Source organism: Sturnira hondurensis, unplaced genomic scaffold, assembly GCF_014824575.4.
Source record: "Sturnira hondurensis isolate 20B ecotype Veracruz unplaced genomic scaffold, ASM1482457v3 Scaffold0000256, whole genome shotgun sequence".
NCBI lineage: Eukaryota > Metazoa > Chordata > Mammalia > Chiroptera > Phyllostomidae > Sturnira > Sturnira hondurensis.
The window spans coordinates 5183206-5202418 of record NW_028072887.1 but is presented as its reverse complement, the minus strand read 5'-3'; the positions used below and the strand labels follow the sequence as shown (position 1 = coordinate 5202418).

Here is a 19213-nt window from a genome sequence, read left to right as displayed (position 1 = left end):
TTTCATTTTTCATCTGAACATCCTGAAGACTTACCAGGTGCCACAAGAGGACACCAAAAGCAAATGCACCATCACAGTTAATATTTTTGTTATTGTCAAAGTACCATAGGGGTTACTCAATATTAGCATTCCTGTACATCCTAAAAATAATGTTTTGATTCAATATTAGTGTTTTTTAATTTTAAAAATACAATGTGTTTACATTAGTGTATTAAGGCAGCCTTTCCTAGGCTAGGTTTTGAAGCAGTAAAAAACTGTAAGGTGAATAAATAAGCTACTAGTTTTTGTTTATCCTTTGGGCCACACATGCATTTATCACAATTAAATATCTGCTTTTGTGGAAGTTTCCTGATAAGAAGGCTTGCTTCTAGCCCCTCCGAGAACTCAATCCAAACTTGAGAAAAGAAAATACGAATGTAACAGGTAGAGAGAGATCTAACAAACCTGGCTGGCACAGGTTGTTTACTCAGACCTCACATTTGAATGCTCTGGAAAGAAACTACTAGGTACACCCAGATATTCTGAATAATGAAAAAATAGTAACAGATCTAGAATCTTCTCAGGACTCCCAACTGCAACAGTCTAGATAATTTTTATTTTATTTTATACTTTTAGGGTGATTTTAATGTTTCAAAGTTGTTATTTTGGGAGGGTTGTTTTTTGCTTGTTTTTTTTTTTTTTTGTCTCAGGGTAACCAAAATTTCTGAGGAAAGCAGGCTATTTTTAAATACCACTTGTCAGAAGTAGCAGCAAGAAGCTAAATGGCTTCACATTATTAGGGTCCTGCCATTAATAGAATGGCAGTAACAAAGCCCCTCCGCAAATTGCAATTATACAAAATCCACTTGCATGGATAAATAGCAAAGTCCATAAGATGTCAAGTTGTTTCTGTAGACTGAAGGGGCTCTGTAGATGCAGAGAATGTGTTCCATCCTTTACACTCTATGCTTTATGGCCTAATTTTGGGGGACTAATCTATGTTCGTTTTCTCTGTGGATAATTTTCTTCTTGAGAAATATGTTTGACCTCTTAGGTCAAAGGCATGGGGAAATGTGAAGGACTCTGATTTCTGAAAGTGAAATGATGACTAAGTATTTACTATTATTATGTATTCGGTTGCCATGACTAAGCCTTAGAAAACCCCACTAGGGAAAAGGGTGCTCCAGAAATGTGCACTGGCTCTCTAGCCAGGCATCCACAGGCAATAATGATCACATGTGTGTATATGCATGTGTGTGTATTTGGCATACGACATACTTCCCCACACTAGTTTTAGTAGTTAAACATTTGCTAAAATAAATATGTGAATTTTTGAAGAATATAACATATGCTGATGATCTTTAAAAAATTATTATGCCCTCATATTCATTGCAGTATTCTTTATAGTAGCCAAGACATAAAAGCAACCTAAGTGTCCATGGATAAATGAATGGATAAAAAAATGTGATATACATACACACATCTGGACAGAATGGAATATTATTCAGTCATCAGAAAGTAAAAGGAATGTGTATAAAGAACCCATAGACAAAACCAAAATGGGGAAGAATGGAGGGTGTGAGGTGGGTGTGGGTGGGGGAAAAATGGTGGCTGGAAAAATGTAGGCAACTGTATTCAAACAACAATAAAAAATGAGAAAAAATAAAATTTTAAAAAGAAAGAAAAATTTAAGACTTTATTTTTGACAAAACAGTTCATTTAGCTTTCATTATTTATTTATTTAATTTATTTATTTTTATTATATTTCTTCTATTACTATTTATCTCTCTTGTACCCTGTTCCACTCTCCCATCTTCTACATTCACCACACTGTTATCTATGTCCATGAGTTCTTTCTCTTTTTTGCTCCTTCCCTCCATCCCCTAAGGAACTCCCTCTCCACAGAGAGTCCTAGAGAGCATCACACTAAGTGAAACAACCCAGTCAGAGAAAGACAAATATCATATGATTTCACTCATATGTGGAATCTAATGAACAAACTGAACTAACAAGCAAAGTAGAGGCAGACTCATACATAGAGAGCAGGCTAACTGTTAATTTGGCTTTCAGTTTGGAGTGTGGGTAAGAGGCAGTTCCCCAGGCAGTAAACTCCCCCACTCAAAGGGTAAGCTGAGGTCTGAGGCTGAGCCTCAGGTGGAATTCTTGTGCCCTCTACTTCCTTACACAGCTCCTTTCCCACATGCTTGGAGGACAGGAGGGACCACAGTAGTCATTCACTTGCACAGAACATCAGTGTGACTCAGACACCAGCGTCCCATCACAGGTCTCAATCTTCACAACCACCATTTTGGAGGAGCTGATGCTGGTATGGCTGGAGGAGCTAGAGCTCCCATCAGAGCCCACATTGGCCTGGAAGCTCAGGTTGTAGTTGAGGTTCTCATTAGCTGGGCTCAGCTGACCTCAGTAGCTTCTGGTGGTCTTGGTATGGATACCCATGCTCTGCATCTAAGACTCTAGCTGGTTCTCCTTACCCTCCAGCAGCTTGCAATATGTGTCAGTCTCTACTTCCTGGGCCAGCTTGACATTCATGAGCTCATGGTACTCACACAGCTGCCAGGCTATGGCATGCTAGGCAGTTTTCAGAGTAGCTTCCAGCTCAGCCACCTGGACCTGAGCAAACTTAATGGTCATCTACCCATTATGCTTGGTATCAGTGATAGTGGCTTCTAGGGAAGTCCACTGGCTATTGAGCCCCTCATCTCAGCCTGTGGTTGGCCAATGTTCTAGTTCATCTTAGAAATCTCAGTCATTTTGCAACGCCGGTCATTACCATGCTTCCCAGCCAATATCTGCAGCCCCTCATACTTGATCTGGTACATGGCCTCAGCATCTGCTCTGCTGCAGTTGGTGATCTCCTTCTAGTGGACCTTGACCTCCACAGTGATGCCATCTAGGTAGAGAGAATCATATTCCATGAATAGCACCATGGACATGATGAAAATCTGGGAGTGCAGCTCATGAATCTCCTCCTAGTGCAGCTATCTATAAAAGTTGACCTCATTGGTCAGCCCTTCTAGTTGGGACTTCAGCTCTGCCTTGTTCATATAAGCTTCCTCCACCTTCTTGATGAGAACAAATTCATTCCATCTCTGTGTGCTTGTTGATTTATTCCTTGTCTTTGTTCTTCACATCTTCCACCAGCCCTTCCACATTGCCAAATTCTGCCTCCAGCCTCAGTTTCTCTTGGGTCAATGTGTCCAGCTGCTGCTGAAGTTTGTTGTTGTAGCGCTCAAACTCGTTTTCCACATTACTGCATTTTTTTTTTTTTTTTTTTTTTGCTTCTGCAGAAGAGTCCACTTGGTCTACATAATCTTATTCAGCTATTCTATGCTTTGCACCTTATTGATAGAGGAAACAAATTTAGCATAAAGACTCTCTATTTGCTCCTTCTCTGGGTTGCACAAGGCCTGGATGTTGGGGTCCCCCTCAGCTTCACTGGGCTCAGCAGATCTGGTTTATTTGCACAGCTGTGATGCTCCCCATACTGCCAACCCAGCCATAACCCTCTGACAGATTCATGTAGGCCAACATGGTAGCTGACACTTATCTGGGAAAAGGTCAAAGAACTGATGTGGATGCGAGGCACAGTTGAGTATCAGCAGCTGCTGAGGCCCAGGGGCTAGAGGTGAACAACCTATAGGTCTTCTGAGTTACCTTTGTGGGCATGGACGATAGTGGAGTGGAAATGAGGAGACTGAACCAGATGGATTTTAGGAGGATCCAAAAATCTACTTCTGCCTGAAAGAAATTTTGCCATTTGTGAGCATATGGATGGACCTTCAGGGCATTATTCTAAGTGAAATATACTTGGCCCACCCAAGTTACAAGCCCATGCAAACTGTTAATGCTGACTTTTCCATATGAATGATTGGTCTTTCCTTCACAACTTCATAAATCCTCTCAAACAAGCAACAGGCAGCCTCAGTGAGCTCCCAGTCCCTATATCTTTCGCTAAGTGGTGCCAGCCCGACAGTAGCAGAAACCACCCTAGATTCATAGCTTGGCTTAGCATGGAAATCTCCAAGCCCAGCATAAGTAGCAGCCATCTCAGGTTGCTTTGTAGATCAGGCAGGGTGGCCCCACGTGCAACACAAGTGGGGACTGACATTGCCCTGCATCATGCAGGAAACCCCAGAGCCTGTATACACAGTGGACAACTACAGACCACTTTGGAGCACCACCACCTTGCCTGTGCACAGCTGATCCTTCGAGGAGAGTGGAAGTTGTGGTTGGTGGTCACAGCCAGTTCTTGAATCTGACTGGCCTGGGTAAATACCTTCCACTGACCTGCCAACAGCAATCAAGGATTAACTACAAGAGGAAGGTATACTCTGACCACATGAAGGGCACACCTCAAGTACCCAGCTTGGGTGATGGGGAGGCTGTGCTATAGAACCCTACAGAACACCTACTACATTAGGCCACACTACCAAGATAGGAAGTCATAGCAGCTCTACCTAATACACGGAAATAAATCACAGGGTGGCTGCCAAATTGAGAAGACAAAGAAATATGGCCCCAATGAAGGAACAGAACAAAACCCCAGAAAAAGAACTAACCAAAATGGAGATAACCAACCTATCAGATGCAGAGTTCAAAATACTGGTGATTGGGATGCTCAAAGAACTCATTGAGTACAGCAACAACATAAAGAAATAATTGAAGTTTATACTAAGTGATATAAAGAAAATTTTGTGGGAACAACATTGAAGGGAAGGAAGTTGTGATTCAAATCAATAATTTGGAACATAAGGAAGAAATAAGCATTCAACTAGAATAGAAAGAAAAAACGAGAATTCAAAAAAAAATGAGGATAGTATAAGATGCCTCTGGGACATCTCCGAATGTGCCAACATTGAAATCTAAGGATACAAGAAAGAGAAGAAGAAGAAGAAGAAATTTAAAACTTATATGAAAAAATAATGAAGAACAACTTCCCCAGTCTGGTGAAGGAAATAGATATACAAGTCTAGGAAGCACAGAGAATCCAAAAAAAGTTAGACCCAAAGAGTACCACAACAAGATTCATTATAATTAAAATGCCAAAGGTTAAAAATAAAGAAAGAATCTTAAAAACAGCAAGAGAAAAGCAAATAGTTACCTACAAGTGAGTTCCCATAAGACTGTCAGCTGATTTCTCAAAAGTAACTTTGCAGGCTAGAAGGGACTGGCAAGAAGTATTCAAATTGATGAAAAGCAAGGCCATAAAATCTAGATTACTCTATCCAGCAAACCTATGATTTAGAATGGAAGGGCAGATAAAGTGCTTCCCACACAAGGTAAAGCTAAAGGAGTTCATCATCACCAAGGCATTATTACATGAAATATTAAAGAAACTTATTTAAGAGAAAAATCAAAACTATGAACACTAAAACGGCGACAAATTCAAAACTATTGACAACTAAATCTAAAAAAAAAAAAAACCACCTCCAAAACAAAAAAACTAAGCAAACAACCAGAACAGGAATATAATCATAAGTGTGGAGATCACATGGAGGGTTATCAGCTGGGAGAGGGAGAGGGGGGATGAGGGGAAAGGTGCAGGAGTTAAGAAGCATAAATGGTAGGTATACAATAGACAGATGTTAAGAATAGTTTAGGAATTAGAGAAGCTAAAGAACTTATTTTCATGACCAATGGACACTAACTAAGGAGGGAGGATTGCGAGAGAAAAGGGGGTACAAGGTGGGGGGCAAAGGGGGAACAATTGTGACAACTATAATAGCATAATCAATAAAATATACTTAAAACCAAACACAAAATGACCATGTAAAAAATATTAATGAGTTCATGCCAATAGCTACTCTAAGTGTGTTTATACATTATTAATTGTCTTTGTATATATTAATTAATTTAATATTTATAAACCTCTACTTTAAAATTATGAAATGGAAGTACAGAGATATTATGACATGAACTTAGCTTCCAAGCCATGAGATAGCAGAAAAGGGATTTGAACCTGCATAGTCTGGTTCTATAGACTAGAGGCTCAACTATGAGAATGTGATATATCTCTGATGCTTTAAAATTTAATGGGATTCCCTATTAGCAAGTGCTTTTTTATATTATGGAACTTGTTTAAATGAAAAATGACTAGGCTCTATCGGGTACATGACACAGGAGATTTCTGCCTTAGTTCTACGTTATGCTAGGTGATCACTGCTCTCTCTTTTAACTCTTAGATTCCATAGTCAAATAAGCTGAATTTTCTAGGTTTTTGTTATCTATTGACCTCTGAAATTATTGTTTAGCTACTCATTTGAGCTTGCCTACACTGTAAACTTTGAGGCAGCAAATCACATTTTAACTTGTTGCTGGAATCTGTATTTATAAAGAACGTAGACGGATTTCGTAACATGGAAAATGATTGTGGAGCTCCAGTCTCTACAATAGCTATAGGTTGTTCAAGTTGTCATGTATAATCAGAAAAACAACTTTAGGAAACCTGAAATCATATTTATAACTAAATTACTTTGTATAATGGAGTCTGGTGCTGTCAAACACAATTGTATCAACAGTGGGGCAATTTAAAAAGTGTAAGTGAAATAGATTTGCCAATTAGATATAGAGCTGTATAAATGTGGATAACTGACCCCGAGGAACCAGTAAGTATCTGGAGAACTCAATAATCACTTTAAAAAGTAATCAAGCCATGTAATTCCATCTAGGTTTTCATATCATGAGTAAAATTGTCTGAATCAAGAAAAAGAACAGAGAGATTTCAATTCATTTTGATATTACTTAATTAATTTCATTACCATGTTGCTATAAATATCATACCATTTTCTACAGTTTGCTGATTAGCATCCTTTTGAAAGGTAATCCAGGGTTAGGTATGAGAAATATGAATAACTTGTGTCTTTTCTTTTAATATAATGCAATTTAAGAAAATAATTGCAAATGAGATGGGGAAGTTACACTTATTTGATGTTCTGAATTAGGAGGATGGGAAAAGATTATGGGAGCCTTGATGGTCTTCTTTTAGTAATCATCATATTTTCTTGAGAAGTCCATCCATTATACCAACCACAATGGTATTAATTCTGTAAGAAATGCTACACAAGTGCAACCTAATTAAAATTAAAACTCTTGTCTATGACAGCAGGAGTTTTTAACGAATAATAAAGTGTCAAGTAGTGCTGGAGAGATGTCTTGGGGCTAATTCTGGCAGCTACAGAGTGAAGTGGGGTCACATTTCAACCCAAATGATTCAAGAAGTTTACTTAGAATTCAATTTACAAAAGTTTTCATTTATTTTTTTAATCCTTCACATTTTCATTCTCTAAAATCAGAATTTCCTTGCAATTTTTGCACCTAGAGCTAATATTCGTATGTTACCACCACCTCTGAGAGAACTGAATTTGAAAATAGGGATGGCAATAAAATCCATAGGGACTCATTAGAAAATCATTACTAGATCCTGTATGTCAATATTTACCTTGAAATCTTATCCACTTGGGATTTCTTAGAGTCTTTAAGTGTCAACCTGGAAACAGAGAAAACTCAGTTTAGAGCCAATAAAAATGGAGTTATTATTGGCCTTTTGATCTTTAACAAGTATTTTGCAATTTGTAGAAAGATGCCAAATCATCTTATAAAAGAAGAAAATACTATTTGACAGCTGAAATTTGGCAAAATGAGATGCATAAAAATTAGAAAAATAAATTATCATAAACATACATGGCCACATATCCCAAACTATGTAGCTATTAATATTTAGGAACTTTTCTAAAGTGCATACTTCAGAATGCCAGTCCTTGTTCAAAAGCACAGCTATATATATATGTAATATATATATATTTATATATATTACATATATAAAGCACAGCTAATATATATATATATATATTACATATATAAAGCACAGCTTTTATATATATATTATATATAAAATAAAAATATAATCTATTTTATAATAGATTATATATATATATATATCCTTTACATGAGTATGCATAGTAAACAAAGTTTAGAGAGATTCTATCAGCAAAATATTTATTACAACACTTTCAAAATTTATTTGACCACAAATCACTCTCCTCTTTTTTCTTTCACTATAGATAAACTGTCACTCTGTAAAACAATTTTCAAGAGATTTTTAGTTAGAATATTTGATTATTTTCATCAGTTGTTAATATTTTGATTATAGTTTAGTAAATAGTTTTGTTTGAAGTTTGTGTCTTATATTAGAAAATCAGAATATTTCTAATTTAGCTTTGAGAAAGGATGTTAGGCTAGTTTCTTTGAATAAAATTCCTCCACGGAAAAGTAATTTAAAGCCCTAAATAAAATGTTTTTATGTGCATAGAAGAGACATAAAGGTAAACCAAAACTGCTTTTGACCTGCATTTACACTTCTCCTAAATTTAGTTTGTTAGTTTTGGGACAAGTAGGAAGAAAATCAAAGCCAAGATCTGGCAGTAGTTGTGGAAGGGTGGGGGTGGGGGGGGGTTAGAGGAAAGGTTACCTACAATAAGCCGTGATTCCAAATAGCAACACGCTCAAAGTGAAGGTCAAACTGAAGTAGACCGGGCTTCTTGTAGAATGCAACATGAGGTCCAGTCTTCATGGACTTAAACCTAAACTTATTCAATCTGTTGAAATCCTTAGCAGGAGAAAACAGGTTCGTGGAGAGAAAGAAATTTGTTCTCAAGATTGCAACACAGAAACCTTGCATGAATTTTGACCAGGCTTGGCCTATCCTGAGGATCTCACACTCAACAGTCTTCTCCGGATTTCAGCCTGCTGGCTTGTCCTATGGATTTTGGACTTGTCAGTACCCGCAATCAGTTCCTTAAATAAATACCCCTTCCTCCTTCTTCTTTTTCTTGTTCTTCTCTGCTTCTTTTCTTCCTTCTCCTCCTCTCTCATCTGTGTGTGTATATATTCATTCAAATACAAAAAGGGATTTAAATGGACAATGAGAAGAAAAAATAAGTTGCTTTATGATTATACCCTTTGTCTTGCTTAACATTTCCACTTTAATATATTTTTGCCTTAGTTAAGGGCTTTGACTACGTGGATACATTTGGAAATTCAGGAGTCAATAGTTGTTGTCTGAAATTTAATGTTTGTTTCCCTGTCCCCTTCCTATTTTCTCTCTGAGATGAGTCCTGTTAAACCTCTATATGTGTGCTCTAGCACTCACACATTTAACTCATTTTTTCTTCTAAGACCTGATTCTTTAGAGCTGTCTGGCTCTGAGTCCAGTATTGGTCGGCCTAGTAGAAGTCATCTCATAGTTGCCTAGTATTTAGATTCTTGGTTTTAGGTCACTGGTATGTGTGTGTATATGCATGTGTATGTTCCCCTCACCTCTCCTTCACCCCCAATAAAGTTTAATTTTGAACTGCCTCCCAGGGGCGATATGAAGCATAACTAACTTTGGTGAAATACACTTTCTAACAGCAATCATTCTGTAGTATTACATGCTCAAGCATTTTTATAGCCTTGTTGCCAAAAGAATAATTAAGCATGCAAATCTCAGATACATTCAAAAGCAATTACATATTCAACTAGGTTAAGTATTCTGTGATTTGAAGTTATTATAGTCAAAGGTCTTTGCTACCCATGATTTCAAGAAATAGAAGTTATAGTGTAATTTTACAAACAGTTGAGCTTCTGCCTCCTGTGCCATTGGAAACAGAACATAATTACAACACACAATGATTTCTGCCTCTGACTCTCTCGCTCTCTGAAAGGAATCAGTCTAATATTTTTTTCTCACAGTGCCTACCCCCGTGCCAGATTCAGGTCAGTGTAAATAACAGCTTTCTGACTGGATGTTCATTATCACGATGGCTATTCTCAGGTGGGAGGAATCACCTACTACTGTAGCCAAAAGAAACCTTAGATAGAATTCAGTCTTGGACTTTAGAATGATGGGGATCTCCAGATGGCAGCTATTGACTTCATAAAAATCTACAGCTAACAAGAAATGCTACGATGAAATACTGAAGACTGTACCCCTATTATCAGAAATAAGGCAAGATGTCTACCCTTGCCACTTCTATTCAACATTGCACTGGAGACTTTAGATAGGGCAACACAGGAAGGAAAAAAAAGGCATCCAGACTGGAAAGAAAGAGGTAAAACTATCTTTATTTCCACATAACATTATCATATCAATCCTAATGAATCTACAAAAACACTAGAAATTATAAATTATGAATAAGTTATGTAATGTCACAGATATGAGGTCTGCATTGAAAAATTAAATGTGTTTCTATATGCTACAAAGAACAATTTAAAATATAAACTCCAATTGGAGGATCTTTAGCAAATATTTTAACTTTTGTGAATGTCATAGTGAGAAAAATATAAAAGTGAGAGAATGCATTGCCAAGTCCCTGCAAGCCCCAGAAAGGAAGGGCTCACACAGTTGCCTCCAAGAAATTAAGGGAAGCACCCACAGACAAACAGGCATTTTTAAGCATCTACCTGGATCAACAAGAGTGAATGTTAATGTATCGTTCTCTTTCCCTCCCTCCCTTCATGTGCTTCAGCCTTGAAAGGGTCCTCAGCAGCAGCTGAGGAATGAAGTCACTGAGAAAGAAAGAAGCGTTCAATCATTCCCATTGACAAGGGGACACGGATGGGGAGGCGAAAGTCTTATGAAGCCTTCCTTTAGAATAGAGATTGAAGTATTAATTATTATAAATTTATAATATTTATGTAATGTGGCATTATAAAATATATAGTAGTAGAAAGATACATTTATCATTACACTCATTAATGAATTGGGGAGGGCATTTTAGATTACTGGACTGAGACACATCCAAATACTTCTACTATTAAGGAGTGATCAGAAAATGCACAGAGGTTTTCTAGAGTTTTCTAGTTGCTGGGGACAAATCTTACCAACTGCATACATTGTCAAGGGAACATGAGAATCAACAATAAAGGCTGACTCTATTTGACTATTCTCTATAAATTGTGTTTGCTCAAAGTACTAGTTATAACTGTTACTGTTCTAATCTATAAATAGCTTCTGTTATGGTTTCTTGACTCTGTAGCTTTGCTCCCTCCTCAGGAGCACCCACCACTTTGCATTTTGTGGTGCTCCAAGATGACAGAGTGGGGGAGAAATTGCGCTCCTTCCTTTTTGATGGGGACATTAGAGAAGCTTCCTGATTTGGGTTTGAGCCCCAAATTTTTCTATTTTGACCCACTTACTTCTGACAAAGATTCCTTCCTTGGTCAAATTCTAGCAGGTCCCCTTTGCCCTCTTTCCCACTAGGCTTCAGCCTTGGCCTATAAAGACTCAAATAAACACTAACAGTTTCTAACAACACATGGCTGCTTTCCTAGAATGAACCTAGCTCCCTTTCAAATGCTTACTGAAAAAGCTCAAGGCCACTAAGTGATTTACTGTCTGTTCCAGTCAGTGCTTGAAGATAGGGCCTTGCCCCTCACCGGCTCTTGGTAGAGACCTAACACCAGTTAGCAAACCCCAGATGGGTTTCGCATAACCAACCTCCTTCCTGTTTTTGTAATTTTTCATTTCCCTGGCACTGTTGAGGCCCACTCATCCCCTCTACCCCATCCCACTATTCCATCATCCTTCCTTTAAAATGCCCAATCACTTCTGTACAAAGTTGAGTTTAGTTCACGCTGGACTCTTTTCCTTTATTGCAAAAGTGTATTACTGATTAAAACCTGTTCTTACCACTTTAACTGGTTTTGATGATCTTTGATACTTCTCAACACCATATTTTATATATATATATATATTTTTTTTTTTCTATTTGCACCAGAATAAAATTTGACCCAGAATAGAATTTGACCCAGGCTGTTCCAAATAAGTGTTATTGCAAAACACTTCTGGGAAAATGTTACTAAATTTATAAAGGAAATAAACTCCCTTGCAAATAAGTTTAACTATGAAATATAATCTTGTTTTTAAAAGAGGAAATTTTGGGGGGCCTTCAATGTGCTAATGGATTTTGTGAATCAAATTTCCAAAGAGAAATTTCAGAATGCACTATTTTCTTAATATATTTGACCACAGAATTCTTTGTTTTTAAAGCACCAATCCCAGGACATTCCAGAACTAGTGTTCCAAAGAAAATATTTTCTTGAAAATCCTGGCTTAAGCATTTTAAATCCATCATCTAGTAGTTTTACTCACAGCTTCTTCATCCTGTGATACGTGAAGACATCAGATAATGGCCATTTTTCTCAAGGTGTGGATTTTTACCAACTTAACAGAATCATCTCAGCATACTTGTTAAAAACGTAAATTACTGGGCCATGAACCAGGTCTGAATTCTCAACTCTAATCGGAGGTGGGACCTGGAGTCAGAATTTTGATATTGCCCAATGTTGGGTTCTGATCTGCACTAAAGCCTGAGAACTCAGGTGAGAAATTGTGTCTCTACCTGCTCTTTCAGAGTCCATTGCTGAAATAATTCCCCAAATTTTGCACTTTCTTTGGTGTTTCTGTTTTCCTTTCCAAGCAATAAGTTGAAGGACAAAGAAGCTGAAAGCTACTTTATGCTCTTTCTACTCAGAGAGACACAAAAAGGTTCAGTAATTTTTTTCCACTCAGTAGGTGCTAACTTTCCAATGTGCTCTTTTTTTAAAGATTTTATTTATTTATCTTTAGAGGGAAAGGGAAGGAGAGAAATATCAATGTATGGTTGCCTCCCGTGAGTCCTCTGCTGGGAACTGGCCTGCAACCCAGGCATGTGCTCTGACTGGGAGTCAAACTGCGATCATGTGGTTTGCAGGCCTGCACTCAATCCACTGAGCTACACCAGCCAGGGCTCCAATGTGCTCTTAAAGAAGAAACATCCCTTTCTCCCAAGAGATATTTTTAGGAGTGTTTCCTGGTTGCGTACTTGAAAATTAAATATAGTAATCCCTCCAGCCAATCCTTACAAATGTATAACGATTACAAACTGACTTTATAAGCAGTAGTAGTAAAAACTTATTTATAAAAAACCTTATTTGAATATGCTTTTGAAATTTATATTTAAATTGAGTTTATTTACTATCTTTAGATTTAGAGAGATCAATCAAATCATTTTAATTTTTTAACTCTAGAGTAAATATTTTGGTTCCTATATTTAGTATCTTCTTTTATTTTTTGATGTCTTTCCAGTTTAATTTTCCAATATAGAAAATGAGATATGCATTGTTAATTATACATATTTGAAATCTTTTATTTCTATACATGCATACCTCAGAGATACTATGGGTTTTGTTACACACCACCACAATAAAGAGAGTCACATATTTTTTTGCTGGTGGAGGGTCTTGCCTTCAAATTTTTGTAAGAAACGTCTGTGAAGCACAATAAAGTGAAGTGCAATAAAACGTGTTTAGCTATACCTATACTTTGCAAAACTGTTCTGTTCCCCAGTAGGGATATAGGTGATTTGAGAAAATGTTCCTCAAGGTTGTAAAACAGAGCACTTAGGGGTCAAAGCTGAAAAAAAAACCAGTCAATCTGAGAATAGTTTTATGCGGAGCTACAGGTTTTGAAATACTTAGTAAAAGAGGAAGAAAAAGAAGATGAGTAAAGAAATGCCATACTTATGGAAATAACCAGTCATTGTCAAAATTGAGTGAACATCAGAATCACCCGAACAGCTTGTCAATAGCAGGTGGTTGTGGCCCACCCCGGAGGCTCCTGGTCAAGCAAGTCTGGAACATTTCGAACTAGTTCCCAGGTGATGCTGATGCTGCTGCCACTTCCATATGCACAGAGGCTTCTACCTCTTCTAATTTACCTGAAGGAATGAAGGGATATCTCTACATTAAAAGAATATAAAACCTGTGAAGAACCATGTAATCAGCACCTTGGAAAAGCTGACAGTTGCAAACACAATTTCTTAGCTCTATTACTTATTGGGGCTCATTTCTAGCAGAGTAGCTGGTCCTGAATTAGGACACAATCTACCAGGATATGGTTTTTAAATTACAAATATTGTTACCAAGCCAGAGCTCACTGACTGACATACATAGTTGCCAATACTGTAGCACTGGCTTTGGAGGAAAGAAAATAGCTTTTACCATGAGATCAACTGAGCGAGGAGACAAGGCTCAAATCTGTCTGCCAATCCAGGGTTTGAGGCAAAATTTAAGGGGTTTCAGCAACAGATCTCCTGACCAGCCTTCCTTTCTGAAAGAGTTCCTTCCTGCCCTCAGTTTCTGGTCACGTCCTGGTCCTTTGGTTTGGTGGGACAAGGGAGCAGTGACAGGTTCATAAGTGTAACTCGCAAACTTTGTTTCCAGGACTTGTTAGAAACAGGAGAGGACTGATTTATGCTGGTTCTGAGGTTACAATAAGATGTTATAGCAAATAAATAGTTAAGGACTGGTTGAGGGCAGAAGCAGAGGTTATTTGACAGTTGCTCTAAAACATGATTTCTAAAGGAGTTGTTAACATGTTCTCTAATATTAAATAACTGCTTATATTAATAAAAATGTGCAATGGTGGAAGATCTGTGAAGTATTAAACAAAAATATTTATCTGAATATTATTGCTTATACTGAGGGCAACCTCTAAATTAATTTTTGGAGAATGTATCCCATAAGTTTTACAAGCTACAATCTGAGCCCCAAATTACTAAGTATCAACAAACTCTTTAAAAAATTACAGTATTGTTTTATTTATTGATTTTTAGGAAGAGAAATATTGTTTTATTTATTGATTTTATGAAACAACATAAATTTGTTGTTTCACTTATTATTCATTCATTAATTCATTCATGCATGTGCCCTGACCAGACATCAAGCCTGCAGTGTGATGTATCTGTGATACAGGGTGCAGCCAAGAAGTGGGGCCCGAAAAGAGATTTGGAGTGGGGTCCAGAACTGAAGGTGTCTAGGAAATATTGGAGAGACACATAAGATGTCCTCACCCCTTCCTCAACAGGTGTGAGCTGGGGGAAGGGACACATGCAGGGCTGTTTTGTACAGCCACAGCCTTGCAGCTAATCCATGGCATGGTCATTTAACATATCTATAGCCTTTGGTGTGTTACTTGGATATGTTAAATGGCTGTGGCCAGGCTTGGAGCCAGGGGGATGGAAGTCACTTCCCCTCAAGATGTAACTGGGGGGCAGGCCCCCCAAGTTACAGTACTTGTGTGGGAACTTGGAGAAGATTGGCTCCAGGACATGAGGCCATACCTGCCCAGACTCATGATGGCAGGCAGGTAAACTTGGAATAATACAAGAATGCTGGCAGGTATAACTGATTGTGGGAGGAGTTGGAAATGGGGGTACAGAGGAAGATTGGTGCAGGGATTTAAATCCAGACATGGCAGCCATTGAGTGGAGAACCATGTGGCTTTGCTAGAGTGGGGACCCCTGCAGCTTTGGTAGAAGAGGCCCACTTTGGCTTTGGGGTACTCCCTTTGGTCACATAGCCTGGGAAGCAGTAGAGACTTTGCCTGGAAAAATGAGTACAGAGAACTCTTGCCAGTGGACTGTGAGAAGGTGCTACATGACTTTGGATTAATTGGAGATTCTGCCTGGATGGCAACACAGCTGATGGTGCCAGCAGTCTGGAAACATGGACGTGTGCTCTTTTCCTGAGTTATGGTACCCTGAATTAGGGCAGGGAGAGAAGAGAGCTGTGTGCGAGTAGGTGGATATCCTAAAGGACTTTGATACTTTAACGAAGATGTTAAGTTACTACTTTAAGTCTGTATAGCATTAAACAAACATTTCCTTTCCTTTTCACAAATCTCTGGTATTGAGAGATGTCTTTCCAATTGGCGGCGGATAATCGAGCCCAGTAGGTGGCCTGGACAGTATTAGTATACCGTCCTCCGGAGTCCAGGCCCCTGTGCGTCTGTTCTATAACATTCGCATGAAGCTCTACTCAACTGAGCTACCTGGCCAGGGATTTAACATGTTAATTATAAGATAATTCATATTTTCTCTAAAGTCCCTTCAAAATACAACATAAAAAATATCCTTTTACCCCCCCCATCCAAATCCTATGCTTTTCTCCAAGGCTATAAAGATAGAGCTGTAAGATAGAGCTTCCTTGCTGAATTCCTCAGCTTATTGTCAATATATCATTGTTTTCACCTTGTATTTAGGCCTAGGTAGCACCCTCCCTTCTATGTTTGAAATATTCATCTTTGAATTTGAAATATCCATCTAGAACTTTCAAGCTAAAAAGAGTTAAATTCTGAACACTAAGGTATAATGAAAGAGCCTGCAGGATAATTTAAATACATCATTAACTGGCTAATATGACAAGAAATTCCAATCAACCTTTAACAGTTGCATCTCTCTACAATGACCCTTCAACCCACTTTCTTTTAAACTACTTTGAGCTGTAGAACTAGATTGCCAGCTCTCCTGAGGAATGTAAGTGACTTGCATTTCCAGTCACCCCCCTGACAATTTCCATTCACTATTTAATAGGCAATTATCTGACCACTCAGAGTTGCAAATAACTCTCCAGGGGAGTGGAGTGTCCTTGGAGTTCGGTGAAGAGGTGCGAATCCATATGCCAATAATATTCAGGATTTTAGTCCTGTACTTCTGTTTTCTCCTTCAAGTCTCTTCACCTACCTTTCTCTTCTGATCTTCTGAGTGTGAAAAATCTATTAATAATACAATATCTTCCAAGAATTGGTAAATTTTAAATTGTTTGAGAAATTTATTAAATACTTTGTATCTCTAAGTCATCACTTACAATTATGCATGCTGCCCCTTATAAGCATGGAATTTCTTATGCTCTGAATGATAGCATATAGCTGGTATAAGTTATTTCCTTGAAATTTAATTAAATTGGTCAAATATTTACTTTTCCAGGTGTAGTTTAGAAGCAAATAACCTACAAAGTAAATAAAATAGAGAGTTTATATACACACAGTTAAAAGGAGAAGTGAAAGTACTCATAATCACAATGGAGATGATATCACAATTGTTATGATGTAATAAAATCCTCCATGTACAGGAGAGCTGATGGGCAGTGATACCAGAAAGAAATAACTTTGAATAGTTTCTTCATGTTCCATTTGGCTATGCTTAGCCATGACTAAATCTGTATATTTGACTTATTCCTTTAATTGAAACTTTTTCTTACTTTGGAATGAGTGTGAAAGAAGAAAAACATGTCAAGCAATCATTAACTTAATCCATCTCCAGTTAGATATATAATTATGTACTTATAGATATGTAATTTCAGGAATCTTCAAAACAGTTCTATAGAACATGTATTATTTTTCACAACTCCTGCATTTTCTCTACACCCTCACTTATCCCATTTCTATTGTTGCCTGAGTTAAGTGATCGGAGTTATAACCTTTCTGCTATGGCACTATACTACCTATATACATGCACATTTATGATAGAATAGAATCTGGGAACCAAGGGGGCGATTAGTGGATGACAGATGAATAAGGAGATAAATGAGCAAAAAATAAAAACCCATATCAGAAATTACATGAAAAGAAACATGCTCATTTCTGTTCTTTATGGTTGTAATTTCAGGACCCACATGCTGCCCTCTTCTTTCCTGCCCCCCGAATCAGTCAGCCCCTCTCTCTCTCCCTTTCCCTCTCTCACACGCACACCACCACCTCCATAATCACCACTTCAGCAACACCTCAAGCCTCACCCATAGATTTATTAAGTACATTATGTAAAGCTGTTTACATAATGTAAAAAATTCAATGCAATTATTAAGTAATACTCTACAAATATGGAAATTTTTTAATGTGAAAATGAAAATAAAAATAGTTGAACCAGAATGGAATTTGAAAATTTCCCCCAAATTTACATAAAATAGCACATAGCTCCAACTTTTAAAAATTCCCATCAACTTTTGAATTCAGTTGGTAATATTTTGTGTTGACCTGGTTCCTTATCTTTCTTCAGATTACATTTGCCATTTAAGTGTTTTAAGTTCTAGTCTTACTTTTTACCTTTTCTCCATGAGACTTCAATACACTTTTACTTTTTCCTTAGAGGATGTTTTGCATAGTTATAGATGAAAAGGGACCACAATTAAACCTGACAAGCTCTGGGGGGGGCTCTGTGGCAGCCTTGCAAACGCAGAGACCTAAAGTAACTACTCAGAATGGTCTGAAATTAAAACTTATTAACCAAAAGCAGTTCCTGGTGGGTAGTCACATGTTAGGGCAATATTTTTCCCTAACAAAGGTCAATCTTTACCCGTCTGTCTTTTGCATCTAGGATAATATACCTGATAACATGCCTTTGAAATAACCAAGTGGTTTCCTTTTTTCCAGACCCCTGAGAGCACAATCGCTGCACCAGAGGGGAATCCAAAAGTCCCCTATTGTTATGTTTATCATGTTAATTATTAACTGTTAATTATTCCATACGCACCTACGTAAAAAAGTGTGTCTATCATTTTACTTTCTATCTAATCCCAGAGCCCTGACCCTTTGCTTCCTCCCGCCTCCCTCATCTATAACCAATGGATTTCACATAAACCTTTGCAGCCTCTCTCTTCGTTGTGATGTATAAAATATGGTGCCAAACTGCCATTTTCCAGAGCATTTTCTCCATCCATTGAAGTTTTGCTTCCTGGCAATTGTTGTCAGTTTGGCTCAAATAAACTCACAAAAATTCTTACAGGTTTGGACTTTTCTTAAGATGACAAAGTTAAATTTAACTTTTCATTGCCATTCTTTGACTTGCCCAAAGAAAATTAACATCAATATTTTTGTTGTTATGTTGAGTATTTGTTTTTTTTTTAATTCTGCTTCTCTGAACTGTATAAAGTACATAGAGGGTTTTTCATTAGTGTGACTGTAATCTGGGATATTGGGAAAATTTATAAGAAATAATAAATGGACAGACTATGAGGAAAACAGGCATTTCTATTTTTAATTCCTACAGCTCATCTGTTGTGGTCTAATTAGATATCTCAGGATTTAAGGTGCAGTATCAGGATTTAAATGGCAAAGCAGTTTTGGTTTGGTAAATCTCCAAAAGCCCTACAAGTTTTTCCCAAACTGTTTCCCAGTGGATATAGCCTGTTGTAAATCGTTAATGAATTCCATTCTGATGATGATGGAACAGCTGATTCAAAGCCCTCTTCCCAAAAAGGGCTTGAATTATGCCTTTCTTGAGCTTTAGACACTTTGCCCTGTTGGCTCCTCACTCCATGAAAAACAAGTATGTATGTGTGAATATATATATAAAACCTACATATGTGTTATATACATACAAAATTAATGTTTTAATGTAGATTAAATATATATTTTATC

At 37.5% G+C, this 19213-nt stretch overlaps 1 pseudogene; it reads right to left on the bottom strand.

Annotated features, from left to right (window-relative positions):
• Positions 1-2229: 2229 nt before the first annotated feature.
• LOC118975966 (keratin, type II cytoskeletal 8-like) lies at positions 2230-3666 on the bottom strand (annotated as a pseudogene).
• Positions 3667-19213: the final 15547 nt, after the last annotated feature.